Source organism: Balearica regulorum, chromosome Z (assembly GCF_011004875.1).
Source record: "Balearica regulorum gibbericeps isolate bBalReg1 chromosome Z, bBalReg1.pri, whole genome shotgun sequence".
Taxonomy (NCBI): Eukaryota; Metazoa; Chordata; class Aves; order Gruiformes; family Gruidae; genus Balearica; species Balearica regulorum.
In genome coordinates this window covers 49,948,310-49,964,271 of record NC_046220.1, presented here as the reverse complement: position 1 = coordinate 49,964,271, position 15,962 = coordinate 49,948,310, and the positions used below count along the sequence as shown (strand labels likewise).

The window sequence follows — 15,962 nt, the reverse complement described above, 5'->3', positions numbered from 1 at the left end:
TCCCTGCTAGCCAGTCATGTATTTGTGACAGTACAGGTACTGCATTAGAAGTTCGTAACTAGATTTGCCCTAATTGTATGCTTTAGGACAGCAGATGCTTTACTACACAGCAATAGCTAATACTACCTATGCAGTCCAGAAAGGTAAACAGTATGACATATGCCAGAATTAATGGTAAACCTTCTTTGAAAGCAATGTTCTCCTATGGCCTCCTAAAAGGGCCTTTTAAAAGAATGGGAAACTGTAGTATTATGGAAGACCAAAGTGGAGCATTCTTGCTCTGTAACATTTTTGTGAATAAACTTTCTTCTGTAAGCATAGGGAATGCATGTAAATTTCAGAGGAGACAAAATATGATCGAAGAAGTTATTTCTATGCATTTGCAGTAGTAGCTGCAGGCTACCACTTATGTGAAATGGTTAACACACTCTAAGCATAACAATCACAGGTCTCAGTAGTTTGGAGGGAGTTCATAATGATCCCGGGGGTTCAACAACATTTTCATGAGACATCTCTAGAACTGCATGATTTGGGGCAGTGCAGTGGACAGCTGTAATAATACAAAGGCATGGTTTGTCACAACTGCATAAAAAGCATACTCCTGAGATTGGTATTCATTCTAAGGTCCTGAAGATTCAAAAGTTGAATTACATTTGTTAACAAGTTCTTTTCAAGAAGTAATCACGCTATCTTGAGGATGAAGAGGTATATTTTCTGGATTGCTCAGGGCAAAACTATTGAAAGCAACTTTTAGTTTGCCATCCTAGTGGGCTTGCATTGATCCAAGTATTACTTGACTGGGCCTTTATTACAGAGAAGTATGTGGACTTTCATAGGATGTTCTGATTACACCCCTTATGAATTTTTTTACACTGTAGTCGGCAACCAAGAAGGAATTGAATGTCATTCAGCTGGAACATTTTATAAAACATGTAACCATACCTATTCGATTACAGTCTGTGCAAGAATCCTGAATTAGTAAAAGTGATGCAAAGATCAGTGTATACTTACGTAGACATGTATTTTTCCCAGTGGATCAAACAATTGTGTCAGCTCTCTGAACTAACCATAGGGATATTTCTTAGCATGTGAGATTTGGGCCACCCCATGGCCTGATGTGTGCTCACAAGCTGTTCCTGAGGTTATTAGTGGCTTAAATGAGGTCATTAATGGCAGAAATGAAGAGTTACTTGTATTGCCTTTTGTGTGCCTCAGTACTCTTGCCTCATTAAAAAGTGCTGGGTTTCACTCTCGTTGGAAAATAAGCATTTGTTTACAAGATGCAACATTTGGAAATTATAAAATCCCTTTCTCATATTTATCCCTTCATTTTTCATGTTGTTTGGAGGTTTAGAATTACCAGTAGCTTAGTGTCGTGGTTTAGGCCCAGCCGGCAGCAGCGTACCACACGGCCGTTCGCTCATGCCTCCCCCAGCATGATGGGGAGGAGAAGTATAACAAAAGGCTTGGGTCGAGATAAGGACAGGGAGAGATCACTCACTAATTATCGTCACGAGCAAAACAGACTGAACTCAGAAAGGAGATTCATCTAATTTATTACTAAACAAAACAGAGTAAAGCAATGAGAAAATAACATCAAGTCTTAAAACACCTCCCCCCACCCCTCCCATCTTCCCAGGCTCAACTGCACTCCCGGCTTCAACCTCCGCCCCTCTCAGCGGCACAGGGGGACGAGGAATGGCGGTTATGGTCAGTTCAACGCACATTGTTTCTGCTGCTTCTTTGTCCTCAGGGGAGGACTCCTCTCAACGTTCCCCTGCTCCAGCATGGAGTCTCTCCCACGGGCTACAGTCCTTCATGAACTGCTCCAGCGTGGGTCTCTTCCATGCGGTGCAGACCTTCAGGAGCAAACTGCTTCAGCATGGGTCCCCCACAGGGTCACAAGTCCTGTCAGCAAACCTGCCCTGGCATGGGCTCCCCTCTCCACGAGTCTGCTGGTCCGGCCAGGGACTTGCTCCAGCCTGGGCTTCCCACAGGCCACAGCCTCCTTCAGGTGCCTCCACCTGCTCTGGCATGGGGTCCTCCATGGGCTGCAGGTGGAATCTCTACACCCCCTCATCCTTCCTCCATGGGCTGCAGGGGGACAGCCTGCCTCACCATGGTCTTCACCACAGGCTGCAGGGGGATCTCTGCTCCGGCGCCTGGAGCACCTCCTCCCCCCTCCTCCTCCTGCACTGACCTTGGTGTCTGCAAAGTTTCTTACATCTTCTCACTCCTCTCTCCAGCTGCAAAAACTTCCCCCAACTGGGTTGTTTGGTTTTTTTTCCCTTCTTAAATATGTTATCACAGAGGCACTGATTGGCTTGGCCTTGGCCAGTGGCGGGTCTGTTTTGGAGCCGGCTGGCATTGGCTCTGTCAGACACAGTGGAAGCATCTAGCAGCTTCTCACAGAAGCCACTCCTATAGCCCCACCCGCTGCCAAAACCTTGCCACGCAAACCCAGCACACTTAGTGGTACATTCATCAGTCTTTGTTTAATTACTAGTTATTGAACCAAAGTCTCTGTTTTACGTGCTGGCCAGCCAGCAGTTAAAGTCCGAAGAGACCTCTGGTTGTATTCAGGACAAGCAAAGCTACCTTTGTGTGTAGAACAAGCTGTATCCCTGAATCTTTGATTCAATGAAGAGTGTGATTAGAGATTCTTAAAAAGATGTTTAAATCACTTTTATTTACAGAGGTAGCATATGGGAGAGGTTATGCAGTTGCTGATTCAGACAGGTATCAGGGCGTAGAGCAGTACATATAGATGGCTGTGCCAGTTCAGGAATCGTGCAAGCTATGTGTGTCTTGCCTCTCCCTATATTACATAAACATAAATGTATTTATATTCCATGAAGAGATGGGCTATATTTTGTCATTGATCCTTGTGCAAAACACCTAAGAAATTAGTGGGAATTAATTTCTGAGTATTATTTTTTTTCTTTCTGGATTTAAAAGTCCAGGTGACAGAGATTGAGAAACACCATTTTTCAAATTAAAAACTCTTTTTGTAATGCCTTTATTTCTTCCTAATTCTCTTGTTCCTCCTAACCATTTTAAATTTGTTTCTATAAGGATATCTATGTTGTTTGGGTCCTTTCTTCTTTTTTACAGCAATGCGGATTACTTCTCAGATGTAACCTTGGGTCTCATTTTGAGTTTACCTCAGGATACAATATGCCCCGTTGCTATAATGCCACTACTATAAACCACCATGCTGAAGTCAATAAAATGCTCTTTAAGAGAAATAGGGCTTTAATGTTCCATATTAGGAAATGTCTATATGGATAAATGTAATGGCGATCCAGAGCAAAACACATTTTGAAACTTCCAATTTCTAGTTTACTTTTCCATAAATTCCTGTAATAAATCCATTAGTGGGTTTTTGATGGTATAAGCAATTTCTGCATATCACAGTTGGGTTATGAAGTTGGAGTTACTGGTCTCATTTTGCCAGTGATCCTCGGTTGCACCTGCGAAACTCAGAAGAAATTGTCTATACTTTGTGGAAGCAGCTTTTCAGACTCACTAATGACTGTTCCCACTGAAGTAAAAACAAGAGTTTCCTGCTCACCTTCACATTCACTGAGGACAAGAGCTTTAAAAAACTTCTGTCTCCATTATTAGCACTAAAAAGTTATTTTTCATTGCATATTGACTATCTTGATGATACATTTCTATGTCAGAAAAAAGAATTCTATTTCTTTTAAAATATCTCATATTATGCCTTTATTTGAAATCAGGGTTGTCCTTTCTCATCACACTTTACATCATCACGGCAACAAAAAGAAGGAATCACTACACTGAGCATGTGTGTTAGAACAATGATTTCTCCCCTCTGCTTCATGTAGCTCACACCTAATGTTTAATCTCTCTGAAAAGGAAACAACATGGAACTTTTCTGGATTTTTTCTTAATCCTTCCCTTTCCCTTTACCCTTCCCCTTTCTTTCTTTCTTTCTTTCTTTCTTTCTTTCTTTCTTTCTTTCTTTCTTTCTTTCTTTCTTTCTTTCTTTCTTTCTTTCTTTCTTTCTTTCTTTCTTTCTTTCTTCTTTCTCTTCTCTCTTTCTCTCTTTCTCTCTTTCTCTCTTTCTCTCTTTCTCTCTTTTCTTTCTTCTCTCTTTCTCTCTTTCTTCTCTTTCTCTCTTTCTCTCTCTTTCTCTCTCTTTCCCTTCCTTCCTTCCTTCCTGTCCTTTTTTCTCTCCTTCTTGCTCTATTTCTTTCTATTTTTCTTTCCCTCTTTCTTCTTAGTTGGCTTGAAAGAGCTGAAGCTTTTATGCCTGTCCTATCTATCTTCTCCTTTTTTTCACATTTGAAAGGGGTTGGGTTTTCCCTTTTTTTCTTGTCTGAGAAGGCTGCACAAGCAGAGGGAAGTGTCTGGGTCTTCAGAAAGAATGAAAATTGCTGTCACATGCTGACAGGAACTAAACTGAGTAGCAGTAGATTTGTCCCCTCTAATTTCTTTCTGTTCTAATAAACTGTACCAAAAGTTCTAGCAAGTTTAAAATAAGGTGGATGTTTTCAGGCAAAAATGTGATAGTTAAATTGAATGCCCTTGCTTCTAACAAGAATTTGGTTTAATTTCTGGAACATCCATTTCTCAGTCATCTGAGGGGTCAGATAGACAGGCAGCTTTCCACCACCCTCTGTTTTCCAAGGGGCTCCTGTTCCAGAGGGGTTATTCCAGACACCCCAAACACCAATAATCCATGAAACATACTGGGACCTTTAATAATGAAAACAAAATCTCCTTCCTGTTATCAAGTTTCCCTGCCACAATCAAAAAATCTTGGATTTCCCTCTCTGTTTCTGCTGAAGGGGAAATATTCCATTTTTATTTTTGGCTTTTTCTATTTTCCTCATCCCTTTCACTTGTTCTTCCTGTTGTCATAGTCTTCATACTTGGTTCTCTTTCAATTTAATTTTTGCCTTCTGCTTCTGTGAATTCCACAAATGTTCCTTTTGTTAACTCTGGCAAGGAAGAACAAGAAAATCAGTCTTTACTTTCTCAGAGTGATCAAGGATTATCCAAGCCTTCTTTTATCTCCAGTACTTATGGCAGAATCTGCGTGTTGCTGTATAGCACCAGGTCAGGATTTCTTTTTTTTAAAATAACTATTATTTTTTTTATTACAGAGAGTAACATGTGCAGTGTTTCCAAAAGTGGGTCCCATTAATATCATAGCCAAATCCTCACCTGATGTAACTGAGTATTGCTTCCCTGAAGTCACATTCATGGAAAAGATGCCTGCAGTCTGGGCAGTCTCTTTTACGTACACATAGGGAAAGACCTTCCTCTTCTGCTCTCTTTCCTCCTCCCCTGCCCAGGGATCTGAGCCTCACAGGAACCAGGAAAGTTCAGTAAAAATACGGCAGTTTCCCTGTCCACACAGAATCGCTGCTTCCCCTCCATTCTCACAGGCACTTACTCTTTTCATGTACTTATCTTTTTTTTCTTTTTTTTTCTTTTTTTTTCCTGCAATACAAGTCACAGCACAATGTGTAGTTTGGGGTCTTGCTTTAAATGTTTCAGCCACATCACAGGACAACAGGAGTCCTTCTCTATGAAAAATCATGACAGCCTCTACAAAGCTTATGTCATTTTCATATTGAAAGGCTGTACATTGAAAATGTCTATAACCAGAACGCTCCCTTTTAGCTAACTGCTGAAAGGGTGCAACTATGTAAGGTGTCCCATTGAAGGCAAAAAGTGTAGCCACTGTCTCTGAAATATGGTGTAAATTTTATTGCAAAAACCTAAAAAAAATAATGATGCTACAATTAATAGTAGCATTTAATTGAATGGTCCCTATTAAAGAGTCAACAACAGTCTTACGAGCCCGAGAAATTGATGAGATATGTGTCTGGGATGTGTTAAACACCCACTGGTTTCTTATCCATGCAGCTGTATAAGACCTACTGATGCCTTTAAATTTCTCTGAAGAATCAAGATAGAAGAGGTCTACATTTGCTTTCTGTTATTTCAACGTAAACCTGGAATAATTTTACAGCAGTCTCAGAATGTACTGCTGTTGAAAAACCAACTCTGATCCTAATTGTATGAGTATTATTATTACTACTACTACTGTTGTTGTTATTGATCTTTTTATTAAAGACCAGGAAATTATTTCATATATATGGTGGAATAGCAGAATGAATCATATTATAGCTCTAATAACAGGATTAGATCCAATGATAAAAAAGCTGGTTAATTCTAAGAAGGCTTTAAGTAACCTTGTTACTACAAAAAGGTTGCTCAGGATTGGAAAAAGCACTTTGGTTTCTTCTACAAAAACTGCCCATCTTTCTCCCGTATTTTCTTTCAATTTTACAGGATGTTAGTTAGAGAGCTGCACCCCAGAAATGCTTATCTTAATGTCTAGTATGTTTAATGTCTAATATGATAGTATTAAATTGTTTTTTACAGTTCTACTACCAAATGCTACAAGAGGTAGTTTTTAACTTTTCTGATTTATTGATTCCTAAGACTTTTTCCTGCTGAGCTGCATAGTGATTTCAAAGTCAACTGACAACAAGCGTGGTTTCCTTAGCTACCTTTCACAGACAGGGAAAATTACCTGTAAGAAAAAGGATCAGTTTATGGACCTCAGTATACTGTGGACACAAGCTGAAAACACTGATTTGAAAAAAAAAATAGAAAATATTTAATAAAGTGCAATGATGTGCTATGGGTTGTTTATTTTTGAAGTCAGTATTGCAATAGAATTGTAGCCAGCAAAATTCGGCTGAATTTCCAAAGCTATCATTCATCTCAAACTGAGGCAAGTGAATGCACTGGATTAAGAGTATTTTGCCAGAAGTGTATCGAGGATAGTTTCATACAGCTTCTTCACAAATAAAACATACTTATTTCATATTTTAGCATTAAGCTTACAATTTGATGTTACTTATTTGCTGCTATAAATCTATGATAGATGAAGAAATTAATTGTGATTTGAGATTCACCAATTCTAAAATATTTTAACGTAAGGGAAATATTACCTTCCGGATGGTCATATGCTGCTTTGTTCAGTAGGATTTGGAGATTTAATAGGTGAAATAATAACAGATAGATACAAAAATGTGATAAATGGGAACATCTGTCATTATACGGGGTTCTGAAACTTAGACACCTGATCTTTTCCCATATCCAACTTCGCAGACTTTTTTGCAGACTTTTCTGCAGAGAAGATATATTTTGTTAAATAGTTTTTTCCACTGTATAGTTTCCAAATTATTATGTTCTATATATACACATACGTAAATGGCTATATATATACATCTGTGTGCTTCCAATTTTTTTCATCAGAGACAGAGGCTACACTGGCTGATGCGTAATGGCAGCAGAGTGGAAAAGTCTGCTCTCCTTTCAATAGATGACTGTGCTATATTGCCTGTCTATCATGATTTCAGGATGGACAGTTTCTCTTTCTGCCTTCCATCTACAAAGTGTTGCTGCACGGACCCTTTCCTGTTTCCAGCTCAGCCCAAAATACAGAGCTAATCAGGGTAACGGTGTCACTTAACACTGCGTTCGGTGCCGTTTGTGTGTGGATGAGCTACTCACTGGTACAGTAAACCTGCTTGATACATGTAAAATACAGATTTTAGATTAGGTGGTCACCTCACCGGACTCTTGAAGGCTCCTGAAACTCCTCAGGCCCCAACTGCCGCTATGGGCTGCACCAGGCAACTGCTGCAGAAATCGGCACCTGGGCCCCTGACCGCTCCTTGTCATTCCTTAGCTTGAGACATGATTTCTTTGCATGCCCTCCTCAGAACCTTCAAGTCAACTCCAGTTTTGAGGAAGGAGAAGACCAGGACTGTCTCTCATCCTGTCTGAAGCCTTAGAAGAAAATGGGCTGCATTTTTCCACCCTGCAACACTCATTGCTCTAATATTAAAGACTCTTCTCATCCATGCTTGTTACTGGTAACACTGGGCATCATGTGCTTATTTTGACAAGATTCCATTTTTCTGCACTTTAATTTGGTGAATTATCTAACTGAAATCTCTGAGAGACAATAATTTCTGGAAACAGATTTTTACCTGTGTTGGTGTTTTACATTCACACAAGAGAAGTGAAAGTGCCTGTCATTTGCCTGTTTGAGGGCAAAGTAGAGAAATGAATGGCCTTTGTTCCGTTAATTCTCTACAAACAGGCATCATTTGTGTTTTTACCTGTGTGTATTCATTTTTAGAGGCATTCAGTCCCCCATGACAGCTTGCAGTAATGATCTTTTTCTTCTGCCAAGCCTATGACAGAAGTCAGGTTAAAACAAAGCAAAGCATTGGGGGAAAAAAAAGTCTAAGTATTTACATGTTGCTGGGATTTTAGTCTCCTGTAGTTCAGCTATTTCTGGCTCCTGTTTGTAGCTGTCTTTTTTTTTCTTTTTCTTTTCTGAGCTATAAAACACCGGAAGAAAAATGCAAAAAGGTGTAATAATAACTGTATTATTTATGCAAGAGGGTGGCTATTTTTTTCCTCAGATGTAGAAGGTATTATAACAGGATCAGTTCTAAGCGGTCTTTCAATTTAGCCCAGCCTTTTGGCATGATGATTGTAATGGCTTTTCAGTGTCTGATGTTTGCACCAGGCTCCTGGGCCTAAATGCTCGTAATGAATCCATGTTTTTTTAGAGTGTATTGAAACCTAGATGCCTTCTGGGGAGATAACATTTCAGGAAGCGCCAAATTCCTGATTTCTGAAGGTCAGGTGCTTTTGAACTGTGTCAGGCTGAACAGCTGAACTGCTGTTTGAACTTTTTGTCTAATACTCTCCATCCTCATCTACCTCATGTTCTGCGGATAACAGATATCAATTTTGTTTTCTTGTTGATGAGTATCATTGTTCTGAGATAAAGCAAGTAGCTTTTCCTCCAGTGTGACATCTTTCCAGCGCACAGAAAGGAGTGGGGTGGAGAACCTAATGACTCAGAAGTGTTACAGCCAAATGCTTAAACTGCTATCATTGTGCCACAGAAATGTGGCAGAGAGCAGCAAGGAAATGTGGACATGTTTACTGTGTGAAAGAATCTGCATTTGCATCATTAGAACTCCACTCTCCTTCCCTGAGCTTTTCCACTTTGTGGTCCAACAGAGATTGGCACCACTGCAGAGATATTTTGTTCTAGTTTTTCAGCAGAAAACAATACCTGCTGTTACTTCCCCAGCAGACAAACTGTCTACACTGTGGGTATGTCTTTGACCAGCAGGAAACCGAACACCTCCCTTTGCTGCGGGGGGGAACACACTGTAATGAGGGGGCTTGGCAAAAAGAAGAAATTCAAAAGAGCAGCTTGGAGACTTCTAAGAGTTGTGTTACAGTTACCAGGAAGTCATCTTTGTCTGTGTATTTCCTTAGCACACCTAAAAACCTGAGGTGTGTGGACGGCGCAGAGGGTTTAGTGCTGTGTGCAGATGGCAAGATGTCCACGCTGGCTGGGCAGTTTTGAGAGTCCCCACCAAAAGAGATGTGTGTTTCTCACTGAAGACCATGACAAGGCTTCCAGTTACTGTGAAGATCCAGGACAGGGGGGGCTGCATGTGTTTTCATTTGTTTCCTCTGTCATGCCAAGTGTCTTGTCATAGACACTGCCTGCGCTTCTCTTACACACTGAGCGGCAGGTTGGAATACTGTATAGACTACGCAGTTTCAGCAGTGGCTTGGGGACGTGCAGTCTTTCTCAAGTATTTTAACCCTGGGTGAATTCTGTTCCATGATAACACAGATTACGTGACTGCCTGAAGCACCAGAAAGTCTGTGCTGGCACTGTTAGCAGCAAGGCACTGCAGCTGGATCCCCGTTGATCCAGCCGACAGAGGACCGGCTCCTGTCAACAAAAGAAGCCTGTCTGGGAGAAGGAAGCCTGTACACCCAACAGAAAGGAGGTCTGAGTGGCAATATCAAGCATGTCATGAAGTCACCAGAGCTGACAAAGGATCACAGTCAAATGTAATGTGTCACAAGTGCTAGTTAAATGCTTTTTCAGTTTAGTGCTTCATAGTCTAGGAGAAGAGAATGGATCCAGAGGGCAGACTTCATTGAATTTACTTTTGGTTTCTCCAGCATGTTGTTCTGAGGAAGCTGCAGGAGAGCTGCCTTGATGAGTTTTGACTTATAGTGGCATTTGCAATCACTTTCTTTTGTAGTATTTTCCAGTTTACAAAACCTGGCAAATCTTTCCCCTGGAAATGCTAAATAAGCTGTCTATCCAGACAACGTGTGCAATTTTTCTGGAAAAAATCAAGCATTTCAATAATTACCTGCTATATAGCACTGACTAAAAAAAAAGTTAGGGTTTTTTGTTCTCCTCCATCAGTAAGAGCACAAACATGAAAGAATAAAGCAGAAACACATTCTTACTCTGGCAGAATATGGACATGTGAGCCCAAATCCTGCCAAAAAACAGAAGTGTGAATGAAATAGATAAGGAATGTGAATAATCACAAAAGCCTCTTTTCTTCTTGTCATCTGTTTATAAACTCTTGGAACTGAATTCTGTTTATATGTTGCTCCTTACAGAATGGCAACCTCTGGATTTCTGTATCATCAGAGAGTGAACTAGATACGGTTCTCCTACGTTGGCCACACAATAAATTGTTGGTTATGTATGACTGAACCTGAAAAAAGTCCATCTTTTTTATGTGGGAAGATTCCTTCTAAATGAAATTTGCATATAAGGATAGGAGTTGCCTTTTTCCCGCATCCAAGATCTTAATGCCTCTATAAATCCTTATTTAGAAGTTGTAGCTTTTAAATGATTTAATTGCTTCTTTTTAAATCAAGGGTGGTTTCAGAATGAGGTTACATTTATTCTTTTCCCTGAGGGAAACCTGAGAAATAGAAATTTCTCTTGAGTTCCTTCTGCTGCTGGGTGTTTGCTGTTTGCTTCTAGAGTTTTGGCTGAACCACAGACCAATGTATCGTGTCTGCCATACTAGTCAGCTGAGGGTACGTGAGGGTCTTGGTCTGGGTTTAAAAATAGTAATAGCAGGGAATCCTGTCTAGGTGGGAATGCTAGGCTAATGGTGCAGATACCAAGCAGGATCTGCAAATCAGTTCCAGTGGATCAGTGGTATATAATACAACAAGCAACAACAAATCACTGAGCTGGCCAGCCACATGCATACAGTGTTGGAAGGTGGATCTCAGTCACTGCAGTGGTTATATTTAACGATTTGGCTACTGATCAATGACTGAAGTTTGTTTACCCTGCCTGAACAGTTGCAAGTTGTGTTTGGTTCAAGTGCCAAGTGAATACATTGATTTCACATGTCAATGGGCCTCCTTTTACCAGCACAGTTACAAATTCCCTTACCATTCTGAAAATCATCTTTACAGTCTTCAATTATAGTGGCTGATTGTGGTGTGGTTGCACCTAAATTCCCTGGGACATAGGAGGATCCTGCCTAGTGCTTGGTGCTGCACAAGACCGCCTATCACAGGACAAGGGCATCAGGCTGTGCCAGAAAAACTCTGAGGCTGAAAACTGTCATCATAAGGTGTCGGTGAACTGAAGGGCAGATAGCACTTTAGGCAGGGGTTGCGAGTCCCTATATCACAGACACCAGTCCGGTTCCAGTTTGCTGTACACCCTGGAGCTTGTTCTCTCTACAATAATTTAAAGAGTACAACAGCTCTTCATCCTGACTGTAAAACAAGATTTTGGACCCAGTTGAAACAGTGGCTCTGATCCAAAACTTTCTTCAGCTGAGCAGTGACTATCAACACAAGTCCTAGATTGAGCCCCACATTGGTATCCATGTGAAGGGCAACTTTGTTTTTCTCAGATTCTCAGAACTTCAACTTGTGTTTGAACTGCAGACATGCCCTTTGAAAACCAGAGAGATTTATTTATAATTGGCTAGATTTGCAAGCTTGCTTTATTACATGATTTCCTGCCCAGAGTTTCTTAATACTGAATAGAAATTGTTATGAAAACGTCTTACTTCAGGGCATTTCCAGGCTAGCAGGGCTGAAGCAGAACCTGTCATTGCTGGCCCAGTTTTATTTCTGGAAAAATCTGCTAAACTGAGCCAGAGTTCAAGTCCACAAGGGGAACACATACACACGTAACAGCCGTGCACGCACTCAGTGAGTTAGTTCCAACTCCTGTTGTGGGACTTTTCAGCTTGATGCCTTTAAACTATACATGAGCAATTGCTCTGCTAACCTGATGACTGTCTTCTTCTTGCAGTGTCCTGTAAAAATGATTTTGTGTATGTATCATCTCAGACTCAGGAATATTCTTATTTTTCTGTTTTGCCAACTCACTGGCTGTCAGTGGAGTAAAAGTGGGGGTGAGGGGAAGAATCAAACTCAGCATGAAGTATGGGACTTCAGCCTAAAACGTAATATGGAATCTTTACCTCTGAGCAGAACTGTGGTATTTTATGCCAGAAAACAACACAGTCTCAGCCAACTAGGGATTAGCTGTTATTATTCCGGCTTTTTGTTGCTAACTTCTCTATGCTAAACCCATAAGGAGAATAAAAAATCAGCTGACTTTAGAGGTGGTAAAGAACTGGGGAAGGAGTTGGTACTCACCTGTGATTTCCTCACTCTGGTACTGCATGGTTGACATCCTCCATATACTGGGAGATCTCCAGAGTTCTGCATGATCTGCTTTTACTGCTATAAGGGCATTTAACCACAATAGCAATAAGGTTCATAGGAACACCGGTCAAGCAAGAGCTTCACCCAAAGCCTATTGAACTTATAAGTGCATTTTATTGATTTTAATGGGGTTTGGATTATATCGTCAGGGAACCGAATGGAGCTGCTTCTGACATTTTGTGCAGTAATAATCTGCAGTTCAAGCCTCTGACCGCACTTCAGCAATTTGAAACTCAAAAGATTTCAGTGTGGAAAGTCTGTGCTTCATTACCCTGCTTTAAGGGGAAGAAGCTTAACATGTAATAGAAATGAGTATGAAAACTGCTTACTTCAGAACATTTCAAGGCACAACTTGTTGCAGTAATCCATTTTCATTCCTGGTGGGGGCTTCCTTCCCAGTTCTTTATGGATTGAAAAAGACTTCACCTCCATAACTCCCCCCAGGATATATTAAGATCAGGTCTAGAATGCATTGGAAAAGGAAGTTTCCATTCCACAGAAACTTCAGAATTTCAACATTGGTTCTAGTTTCAAACCAAGACGAGGGGTTGACATTTCAAAGCTTTTCAGAGAGTGAAATATTCCCCAGACCTCTGATTCAAAAATGGCAGTGTTATGTTTCAAACTGTGTCCACCAAACCATTACTCTGAGCTGTAGATTAGAGGTACAATATCCCTATTCACCGCTCTGCCTACCAAGCTGGTCAAGCAGTATCTTCCACGGTGCTTATTTTCACAAGTCCTCAACCACCCCAAGTCAGATGAGTATGGCCACAGGTCAGGCTTTTCTAGTTCTGCAGCCAAAGTGAATCTACTTTTCCTGACAGCTGAGTCTCTCCCAGTGTGTTGCATCTTTGGCATCCCTGATAACAGCCATTCCAAAACCTCTCCTCTGTGTTTTGTTCATGTTATGGGTGGATGCGGAAAGAAACAATTCTACCTTCTTGTTCCTTGCTAACTCTCTGCAGATTTTTTTGGGGTGGTGGTGAAATATTTTCACCCATACCTTCATCTTTTGCAGTGAGTTCTCTGCAGCCTTGACAGAGAGTGAAAATATTGTTATAGAAATGACATATTCTCATCTCAACTCAGCCAAACCTATGTTTCTTCTGCTCATAGAGACAAAAGTTATTATTCTCATGAACTGTGTATTTTTTCAGGAGTACTTTAATACTTCCTTGTCTGATCTTTTGCTTTCATAAGAGTCCAGCCTATATAATGTTTTCACATAAGAGCTACTAAAAAGTAATATAAGAGATCTGGAGTAGTGTTTTTCATTTTAAAGCATCAGTGACTCCATTGCAAACACTACCAACCTTTTTACTGAATGTAATTACGTCCAAAAGATGGAAGAAGAATTTCCCTAGGTAGTGAAGGGATAAAAAAAAAAAAAAAAAAAAAAAAGCAGTGAACTTGGGAACATTTTTTATTTCAGGCATTACTTAATCACTCATAAGGGTTTTTAATGAAAATTTCATACATATTCCCAGAGCTCTGGGTATTTATTAAGAAGACAGATAATCTAACAGAGTAAAGCAAAAAACTCTGTAGAAACCCTGGGGAGAAATAGGAAATTTATTTAATTTCATCAAAATTTCTAATAGCAGAAAATTATCTGAGAGACTACCAAGTACAGGCAGTGCATTTTGTACATACCACGTAAGTTTTGGGTTTCACCAGAGGTCTCCATTTTGCTTATACTTCCATTTGAAATACAGCATTTCAGCTAAAGAATTATTTTAATGCTATACAGTAGCAATGGCTGTCCATCTCAAAAAGAGCAACGAACTTCAGTGTAACTTCCTTTCGCACCTGATATTTTCCTGGTGGTTTCCTCTACAAGTTGTGACCTAGCTTCAAATTGCTCAATTTATAAATTAACTTTAATCAGTTTACAGCCCATGGCAACGCGTGAGTTGACGATTCACGAAGTTTAAAAGGCTTTAAAGTAGTAAAGGCTGGTTTTGAAATTGATTGCCACATACCTGGATTTAACATCCAACCCTTTTCACATCCAGGCAGTTCACATGTTCTTTTCAAAATAAGTAAAGGCATGCAAATTTGGATACCACTGTAGACTGAACTCTTGAGTGAATATAAAATATGTTAGGAGCAGATATGAAATGGGGGAATTCTGGCCTTTCCTTTGATATCTGGGTTCCTCAGCAGGACCCTTCTCACTGTGGGTGCTAGTGAGCTGTAATGCACTGGAAAGAAATTAATCTGATTTGCAGGTATTATGTCATACAGTTTTCAGATTGTGCAAGTGATTATTTTCACATCTTGTCTTTGCAGAAACGTTCATGAAAGTTACTGCAAGCCAGTCTGTGTATATCAAAGGTGGTTCAGCTCCTGCAGGGATATTCTTATTCAGAAAAAAAGTAGACCTAAATCTTACATGGTGTCACTGGTATAATTTATACATCTGTACTTGGAAGCTCTGTATGGAGTAGTCACAAACGAGATAATCTTAACTTTGCTTCAGCTATCTAACCATTATTTGTCATTGTGTTTCTAATGTGATAAAATGTCTCTTGAAATCTTGATATTACTACGTTTTCAGGGAAATGTATCATTTATGCTCTACCGTTACTCCATTAGCCCTCATTAATTCCTTTGGAAACTTTGTAATACAATGCAGAAGCATAGACAACTGACCCAGTTCTGACCCAGTAGAAGTACATAAAGTCAAAGAAATTTGATGATAGCTTTCATCAGGCCTGAATCTAAACCTATAATGATTTAAATTAAATTAATTATACTATCAATATGACAGACAACCAAGGAAACTGCTGTTGTGCCACTAGGAAAATAATGATGTTAGAAATGGGAATTGAATTGCTAAAGGTAAATACTGGTTATTAATCACAGCCTGCATTTTCACAGGCAAGTGAAGAGAAAGTGTGACCCTAGCAGAGATCTGCAATTCTGCACACGTAGATTTGCACAAATAAGGAATATTAGTCTGAATGTTTAAGTGGGCAAGTTTCACATGCATATGGAGCTTTTATGAGTCTGGATGATAAGTGTCCTACTTGCTCGTATCAGTTTCTAGGACCCAGCTCTCTGATTTAACTGAAACTCACAGATGCAGGAAAATTTAAAGCTGAAATAAACACTTTATTTAAAATTCCCTGTGTTTATATATACTCTCTGTTTGGCTAAGAATCTTAGCACAAACTCTTTAGAAGTAGAATTTATACACAAATGTTTCTTCATTGCTTACTTTGCATGCCAGAATGCTAGAAGGCCTTTCATTTTCTAGTATATATAAAGATAATTATAACACTGTATGGACTTGCTTAATTTCTTGGATTTCAATTATTTATGTGCAAAATTCGTAA

The 15,962-nt window shown here is 39.9% G+C and overlaps 1 protein-coding gene across 3 annotated transcripts in view; it reads left to right on the top strand.

Annotated features, from left to right (window-relative positions):
- Positions 1–15,962, top strand: part of ADAMTSL1 (ADAMTS like 1) — a 206,526-nt gene that overhangs the window by 49,538 nt on the left and 141,026 nt on the right. The gene's annotated exons all lie outside the window — the stretch shown is intronic.